The 9,412-nt window shown below is 46.3% G+C and overlaps 1 long non-coding RNA gene across 1 annotated transcript in view; it reads left to right on the top strand.

Annotated features, from left to right (window-relative positions):
• The first annotated feature begins 2,205 nt into the window (after positions 1–2,205).
• Positions 2,206–9,412, top strand: part of LOC130308531 (uncharacterized) — a 38,858-nt gene continuing 31,651 nt past the window's right edge. Inside the window, exon 1 of the long non-coding RNA XR_008857490.1 lies at positions 2,206–2,950. This is a non-coding gene — a long non-coding RNA (uncharacterized LOC130308531). The remainder of the gene's footprint in view (positions 2,951–9,412) is intronic.

The following is a 9,412-nucleotide window of genomic DNA, read 5'->3' as shown; positions in this document are numbered from 1 at the left end:
TACTCGAGAGAAATTGGGTTTCAAATACAAGTAAAAATGTTCTCCTTTTTACCCCTTGCAAAAATTCAAAAATTGGGTCTACAAGAACAAGCGAGTGTAAAAAATGAAGATTGTGTATTTTCTCCTTCACTTTGCTGCTATTCCTGTGAAACCCGTAAAGGGTTAAAACGCTTACTGAATGTCATTTTGAATACTTTGGGGGGTGCAGTTTTTATAATGGGGTCATTTATGGGGTATTTCTAATATGAAGACCCTTCAAATCCACTTCAAACCTGAAATGGTCCCTGAAAAAAAGCGAGTTTCAAAATTTTGTGAAAAATTGGAAAATTGCTGCGGAACTTTGAAGCCCTCTGGTGTCTTCCAAAAGTAAAAACTCATCAATTTTATGATGCAAACATAAAGCAGACATATTGTATTTTTGAATAAAAAAAAAAAATTATTTTGAATATCCATTTTCCTTACAAGCAGAGAGCTTCAAAGCTAGAAAAATGCAAAATTTTCAAATTTTTCATCAAATTTTGGGATTTTTCACCAAGAAAGGATGCAAGTTACCAAAAAATTTTACCACTACGTTAAAGTAGAATATGTCACGAAAAAACAATCTCGGAATCAGAATGATAACTAAAAGCATTCCAGAGTTATTAATGTTTAAAGTGACAGTGGTCAGATTTGCAAAAAATGGCCGAGTCCTTAAGGTGAAAAAGGGCTCAGTCCTTAAGGGGTTAATGGTAATCTCACAACATAGCCATTTAACACAAAGACAAGATCCTTCCTAAACATGTCCATTACTGTCTGGCAGGTAAGTGCTAAAATCACCTTATGGTGGATAAAAAATTTTTCCATAACACAGCATACTCCAGGGGTGGTGTAATTTTTTTTTTTTACAAGCTACTAAATGGTAAAAAGCAAAACAAAAAAACAACTATGTGCATGGGAAGCCTATGACTGCTTTCTAATTTATGTAGTCCTGCAGTGGAATTTTCAGGCTTGTGTCCTTCCAAAGTCATATACTGTATAGATTGGAACATGGCTTGCACAGATATTGTTCTTTGATCAAACCTGTTAAGCATTATAGTTGTAATAACTATTTTACTGTAATGCCTAGCTGCAAAAATTACAGACGGTCCCACAGTTCTGAAGAAACAGTATGAAAAGAAGTCTGTCATTACGGTTTCTATAGTTACTCTTACATTACTCTTCCTAGCTCTTGGAACGAATGGGCACGGGGCTTGGATAATAGAGGGAGGGACTGGGCATTTGTGGCAATAGTGCCTGCCCAATTGGCACTTTCGATTTATTAGCATAATACAAGAATATATCAGAGACTGAACTTAAATTCAATTGGGGTATGATTGTTAAAATGATTGCTTCAACTTCTACATGGTGTTGTAGTTAGAAGTCTATAAAACCCCTCTGAGAGACTCCATGTTATCACCCTAGGTCCACATATTGTTCATTAATCTATCTGGGTGCTTGACCGGCTACAGCAGCTCCATAGATGTCACGTAATTCTTGGACAGCTGTCAAAAAATAATCTCAACAAGGGTTGCTTGTACTAATGTTCATGACCCCAGTCACAGGATAACATTTGTTCTGTAACAAACATTTATGTTATTTCAGAACTGGGTTAAGCTGAAAGTGCAGAGGAAATCCACCAAAGCATTGGTGAACAAACTCACACTCTGTACGAGGGTTACAAACAGTTGGCATCAGTGAAGTAAGACTGAAGAATTACAAGAGCCCATAGGATGGGCCCAATATCATCCAGATTTTATGCAAGATTGAAGATGACTTATTGTTTCCTACCCTTCCACCAGTTATTGGCTGCTCCTTACTTCAAACTATAAGTTTCTTCTGATTTGCTTAACAAAAACTTTTAAAATCTCTTCCAGTTGCTTCATGAGCTGTAGAGAGGTCTGCTGACAAGCCAGTGTATAGTAAGATACAAGTTTGGGGTTAGTAAGCCACTGAGGATCATGCCATTGAGCTGTAAAGGGCATTTAGGTTGTCACTTGGTATAACATGTAGAATGATTGTACTGACTGTTATGGTGAAAACCTTTCCAGCATGTCCTACAGTTCCGATAGAGAAGATGTCTTCATATTATATGCACAGAAAGTTCATACAACGGTTCGTAGATTCCATGAAACTATCTGGGTGTCTGTCCAGATTAGGCAGCTCCATAGATGTCACGTGAGTTTTTGGTCAGCCGTGAGAAAGTAATCTCAACAGAGGTTCCTTGTACTGCTGTTCATGACCTCAGTCACAGATAACATTTGTTCTGTAACAAACCTCGTACATCATGTCATATCAGAACAGGGTTCAGAGAAAATCCACCCACATGGGTATTGAAGTGAGCTAAGTAAGGAGCAAAAAAGTTATTGAATCTTCGAGGAGGTGTGGGACCCATGTAGCTGCCATGAGAGTTGGTTAAAAAGATATAGTAGTCAGGAAGCCTTCAGATGGGTCACCAAAGTGAGAGAGAGGCATAGAGGCTGAAGAGATTCTTGTACCTGGGAGCCAGTGGCTGAATGTTGTGACTGGAGCAAGTAAAGCCCCCCAAAAGTTCAGCAATGTGGAGACTGGTTGCCCAAAAGCCCGGTCAAAGCCCCAAGTAGCACCTTTTTGAGAAAGTGTACAGGGCATGTAGGAAGAATATACTGGTAGATGTTAGACTTGTGCACAAGAAAAATTTTCGTTTCGTTTTCGTGTTGGATAAAATTTTTGGTTCGGTAATATTTTTGGTTTTGATTTTTCGGATACATTCGGTATTCGGGTGTTCGGTTTGATTTTTCGGATACATTCGGTATTCGGGTTTTTATTTTCTTCGGATACATTTGGTATTCGGGTACATTCGGGTAAATCTTTTTTCAGCAGGGGACCATTATCGGGAGCGTGTGTGTGTGCAGGAAAAGAGGGCAGCCACAGAAATCGGAACATTGGAAGACAGGTAAGATAATATAATTTTATGTGATTTATTATTAATACATATTGTAATGTTGAATGAATGAGTAAATGAATGAATGAATGATGTATGAATGATTGATGTGTTTGATTGTCGGGTGATTTATGTATAACATGTCATGTCACTTGTGCTAACACACTGTTTCTGTTACTAGGGTGCCTCCAGCTGTTGCAAAACTACAACACCCACCCAGCATGCCCTGACAGCCAAAGGCTATCTGGGCATGCTGGGAGTTGCAGTTTTGCAACAGCTGGAGGAACACTTTGGCAAACATGCGCAAAGCTTTTTAATTAATTTTCAAATTCCGCTAGCTTTTTTCAGAAATGGCTTAGTAAGTCAATGACATGCATAGTAATTGCCGTGGGAACATTTTTCATTCATAAAACCGCAGTGTTACGCCGAGCGCTCCGGGTCCCTGCTCCTCCCCGGAGCGCTCACGGCGTCTCTCTCCCTGCAGCGCCCCGGTCAGACCCGCTGACCGGGAGCGCTGCACTGACATTGCCGGCGGGGATGCGATTCGCATAGCGGGACGCGCCCGCTCGCGAATCGCATCCCAAGTCACTTACCGGTCCCGGTCCCCGGCTGTCATCTGCTGGCGTGCGCGGCTCCGCTCTCTAGGGTGCGCGCGCGCCAGCTCTCTGAGACTTAAAGGGCCAGTGCACCAATGATTGGTGCCTGGCCCAATTAGCTTAATTAGCTTCCACCTGTTCCCTGGCTATATCACCTCACTTCCCCTGCACTCCCTTGCCGGATCTTGTTGCCTTGTGCCAGTGAAAGCGTTTAGTGTTGTCCAAAGCCTGTGTTACCTGAACTCCTGCTATCCATCTTGACTACGAACCTTGCCGCCTGCCCCGACCTTCTGCTACGTCTGACCTTGCCTCTGCCTAGTCCTTCTGTCCCACACCTTCTCAGCAGTCAGCGAGGTGGAACCGTTGCTAGTGGATACGACCTGGTTGCTACTGCCGCAGCAAGACCATCCCGCTTTGCGGCGGGCTCTGGTGAACACCAGTAGCCTCTTAGAACCGGTCCACCAGCACGGTCCACGCCAATCCCTCGGTGACACAGTGGATCCACAACCTGTAAGCCGAATCGTGACAGTAGATCCGGCCATGGATCCCGCTGAGGTGCCACTGCCAAGTCTCGCTGACCTTACCACGGTGGTCACTCAGCAATCGCAGCAAATTGCCCAACAAGGACAGCAGCTGTCGCAGTTGACCGCCACGTTACCGCAACTTCTGCCTCTGCTACAGCAGCAACCATCTCCTCCGCCAGCTCCTGCACCTCCTCCGCAGCGAGTAGCCGCTCCTAGCCTCCGCTTGTCCCTGCCGGACAAATTTGATGGGGACTCTAGACTCTGCCGTGGATTTTTGTCTCAATGTTCCCTGCATATGGAAATGTTGTCGGACTTGTTTCCAATAGAACGGTCTAAGGTGGCGTTCGTAGTGAGCCTTCTTTCAGGAAAGGCCTTGTCTTGGGCCACACCGCTCTGGGACCGCAATGATCCTGCCACAGCCACAGTCCAGTCCTTCTTCGCTGAAGTCCGTAGTGTCTTCGAGGAACCAGCCTGAGCTTCTTCTTCCGAGACTGCCCTACTGAACCTGGTCCAGGGTAATTCTTCAGTAGGCGAGTACGCCATCCAATTTCGTACTCTTGCTTCCGAATTATCTTGGAATAACGAGGCTCTCTGCGCGACCTTTAAAAAAGGCCTATCCAGTAGCATCAAGGATGTGCTGGCCGCACGAGAGATTCCTGCCAACCTGCAAGAACTTATCCATTTGGCCACCCGCATTGACATGCGTTTTTCTGAGAGACATCAGGAGCTCCGCCAGGAAAAAGACTTAGATCTCTGGGCACCTCTCCCACAGTATCCTTCGCAATCTACGCCTGGGCCTCCCGCCGAGGAGGCCATGCAAGTGGATCGGTCTCGCCTGACCCAGGAAGAGAGGAATCGCCGTAGGGAAGAAAATCTTTGTCTGTACTGTGCCAGTACCGAGCATTTCTTGGTGGATTGCCCTATTCGTCCTCCACGTCTAGGAAACGCACGCACGCACCCAGCTCACGTGGGTGTGGCGTCTCTTGGTTCAAAGTCTGCTTCTCCACGTCTCACGGTGCCCGTGCGGATTTCTTGTCACGATTCGGCTTACAGGTTGTGGATCCACTGTGTCAGCGAGGGATTGGCGTGGACCGTGCTGGTGGACCGGTTCTAAGAGGCTACTGGTGTTCACCAGAGCCCGCCGCAAAGCGGGATGGTCTTGCTGCGGCAGTAGCAACCAGGTCGTATCCACTAGCAACGGCTCAACCTCGCTGACTGCTGAGAAGGCGTGGGACAGAAGGACTAGGCAGAGGCAAGGTCAGACGTAGCAGAAGGTCGGGGCAGGCGGCAAGGTTCGTAGTCTAAATGGATAGCAGAAGTTCAGGTAACACAGGCTTTGGACACACTAAACGCTTTCACTGGCACAAGGCAACAAGATCCGGCCCAGGGAGTGCAGGGGCAGTGAGCAGATATAGTCTGGGAGCAGGTGGAAGCCAATTAAGCTAATTGGGCCAGGCACCAATCATTGGTGCACTGGCCCTTTAAGTCTCAGAGAGCTGGTGCGCGCGCGCCCTAGAGAGCGGAGCCGCGCGCGCCAGCACATGACAGCAGGGGACCGGGACGGGTAAGTGACCTGGGATGCGATTCGCGAGCGGGCGCGTCCCGCTGTGCGAATCGCATCCCCGACGGCCATGACAGTGCAGCGCTCCCGGTCAGCGGGACTGACCGGGGCGCTGCAGGGAGAGAGACGCCATGAGCGCTCCGGGGAGGAGCGGGGACCCGGAGCGCTAGGCGTAACATTTCTCCTTCAGCCAACTCCTCCCTCTCAGCCGTGGCCTGCTTGGACTCTGGTGCCTCTGGGAATTTCATTTTGGATTCTTTGGTGAATAAATTCTGCATCCCGGTGACCCGTCTTGTCAAACCGCTCTACATTTCCGCGGTCAACGGAGTTAGATTGGATTGCCCCGTGCGTTACCGCACAAAACCCCTCTTAATGTGCATTGGACCCCATCACGAAATGATTGAATTTTTTGTCCTTCCTAACTGCACCTCTGAGGTCCTCCTCGGTCTGCCATGGCTCCGGCTTCATTCTCCCACCCTTGACTGGACCACCGGGGAGATCAAGAACTGGGACTCTGCTTGCCATAAGAAATGCCTCTCCCCCCCTCCCAGTCCCGTCAGGCAAGCCTCAGTGCCTCCTCATGGCCCCCGTCCTGGTGACACACTGCCCCGTGCCAAGCTTCACCCTCTGCCCTCCCTCCCCATTCCCACTCCTGCTGTACTGCCTGCCTTTGAGGAAACCCTCCATTCACTCCCGGTGTCCTCGTCCCAGGTAAAGCAGTTGTCGGACAAAAAAAGGGGGAGACCTAAGGGGGGGGGGTACTGTTACGCCGAGCGCTCCGGGTCCCTGCTCCTCCCCGGAGCGCTCACGGCGTCTCTCTCCCTGCAGCGCCCCGGTCAGACCCGCTGACCGGGAGCGCTGCACTGACATTGCCGGCGGGGATGCGATTCGCATAGCGGGACGCGCCCGCTCGCGAATCGCATCCCAAGTCACTTACCCGTCCCGGTCCCCGGCTGTCATCTGCTGGCGCGCGCGGCTCCGCTCTCTAGGGCGCGCGCGCGCCAGCTCTCTGAGACTTAAAGGGCCCGTGCACCAATGATTGGTGCCTGGCCCAATTAGCTTAATTAGCTTCCACCTGTTCCCTGGCTATATCACATCACTTCCCCTGCACTCCCTTGCCGGATCTTGTTGCTTTGTGCCAGTGAAAGCGTTTAGTGTTGTCCAAAGCCTGTGTTACCTGAACTCCTGCTATCCATCTTGACTACGAACCTTGCCGCCTGCCCCGACCTTCTGCTACGTCTGACCTTGCCTCTGCCTAGTCCTTCTGTCCCACGCCTTCTCAGCAGTCAGCGAGGTTGAGCCGTTGCTAGTGGATACGACCTGGTTGCTACTGCCGCAGCAAGACCATCCCGCTTTGCGGCGGGCTCTGGTGAACACCAGTAGCCTCTTAGAACCGGTCCACCAGCACGGTCCACGCCAATCCCTCGCTGACACAGTGGATCCACAACCTGTAAGCCGAATCGTGACACGCAGGCTTAATTGCATAATTGCCGTTTAGAACGTTGGGACCGCAAACGTTCTAAACGGCAATTATCCAATTAAGTCTGCGGTTTTATGAATGAAAAATGTTGCCACATCAATTACTATGCATGTCATTGACCTACTATAACCAATTTCTGAAAAAAGCGAGCATAAGTTAAAAATGAAAGAAAAAGCTTAACGCATGTTTGCCAACGTACCAAGTGTGCCTCCAGCTTTTGCAAAACTGCAACTCCCAGCATGCCCAGACAGCCTTTGGCTGTCAGGGCATGCTGGTTGGATGTTGTAGTTTTGCAACAGCTGGAGGCAGCCTGGTAACAGTAACAGAAACAGTGTGTAGCGCAACAGTGTTAGCGCAAGGACCAATAAAAAAAATTGAATAAATTCTTTACTTTCGTTTATGGATAATGAATGCATTCGTTATTTACCGCATGAAAAAGCTGGTCAGAAAATGTTCCCGACTTTTCCCAATAGTAATTTAAGAGGAATCCTGCAAGTCTGAAACAACTTTTCCCACTAGTAAAAACCCGAAACTCTTAGTAAATGAGGCCCAATATTTCCTTTCCTATTGTAGCTTAGTGCCATTGAAATGAATGGAGCCAAGTTGTAATACCACACATGACCTGAGGACAGGTGTGATGCTGTTTTTGGAAACTGTGTTAGCCACACTCTAGTATAGAACACACGTGTTGGGTAATCAGGGGAAATTTAACCCCTTCCCGACCTATGATGTACCGGTATGCCATGGGTCAGGTGAGGGGAACGTGACGCGGGCCTTCAGTTCCCCGCTGCTAAATGTCAGTAATCCCTGGTGTCTAGGTACCTATCTGAAGCTCCGCAATGTAATCGCGGGCTGCAGATGGGTTGCCGTGGAAGAACGGGGACTTCCCAAAGCTCTGTGGATCGGCGATTGCTTAAGGCTGCCTTTTTTCTTTTAAACTAAGCAAGAATTACCCAAGTTTGGTATAATTGAAATCATACTGATCCATAGAATAAAGATAGCATGTCAGATTTAACTTTTTGTAAACCCTTTACACCCCTTGAAACCCTTTACAATTCCATATTTTTTTCAGTTTTGCCTTACATATACGGTATATATTTTTTTATGACTCCATAATACATTATATGATAAAATAAAGTCCGCCAATGAAAAGTACAACTTGTCCCGCAATTAAGAAGCCATAATACAACTTTGTCAGTGGTAAAATAAAAAAGTTATGGGTCTTAGAATGTGAAGAGCAAAAAAACGTGAGCTAAAAAAATTGCTGGGTCATGAACGAGTTAATGAGAAAGTTGACAACCTGCCTAAGGGCTCGGTCACACTGCTGTCAGGCTCTGTTAGGTGGAAAAATTACAACAAGTAAAATTACTGGATAACCGACAGACCCTATGCAAGTGAATTGGGTCCGACCCAGCAGTAGCCTTTGCTTTCGACTTGTTTCTGGGTCCGTTCGGCTCAAGGAAAGAGGCCAATTGGACCCTAAACGGGTTGGATGCAAACAGCACCAAACCTAGCCTAGCCTTAGTTGTGAGGTCCCTCTAAGCACCATGGACAATTATAAACAAAAGACTGGTACAATTCCATTTAACTCGTTAATGACCAAGGATTCCGCCTAAAAGTCTAAAAAGTGTAAATAAATAAATAAAAAGTTTAAAAAAAAGGTTAAAAACACACACATTAACCCCTTCCTTATTAAAAGTTTACATCAACCCCCTTTTCCCAATTTCCATTAAAAAAAATATATAAACATGATAAAAATAAACATATATGGTATCGCTGCGTGGTTAAATGTCCAAAATATAAAAATATAAGGTTAATTAACCCCTTAAGGACCGAGCCCTTTTTCACCTTAAGGACCGGAGCGTTTTTTGCAATTCTGACCACTGTCACTTTAAACATTAATAACTCTGGAATGCTTTTAGTTATCATTCTGATTTCGAGATTGTTTTTTCGTAACATATTCTACTTTAACTTAGTGGTAAAATTTTATGGTAACTTGCATCCTTTCTTTGTGAAAAATCACCAAATTTGATGAAAAAAATGAAAATTTTGCATTTTTCTAAATTTGAAGCTCTCTGCTTGTAAGGAAAATGGATATTCAAAATATATTTTTTTTGGGTTCACATATACAATATGTCTACTTTATGTTTGCATCATAAAATTTATGAGTTTTTACTTTTGGAAGACACCAGAGGGCTTCAAAGTTCAGCAGCAATTTTGACATTTTTCACAAAATTTTCAAACTCGCTATTTTTCATGGACCAGTTCACGTTTGAAGTGGATTTGAAGGGCCTTCATATTAGAAATGCCCCA

This window comes from Hyla sarda, chromosome 1 (genome assembly GCF_029499605.1).
Source record: "Hyla sarda isolate aHylSar1 chromosome 1, aHylSar1.hap1, whole genome shotgun sequence".
NCBI classification, from domain to species: domain Eukaryota; kingdom Metazoa; phylum Chordata; class Amphibia; order Anura; family Hylidae; genus Hyla; species Hyla sarda.
The sequence above is the reverse complement of the archived record's forward strand: the minus strand, read 5'-3'. Positions and strand labels throughout refer to the sequence as shown.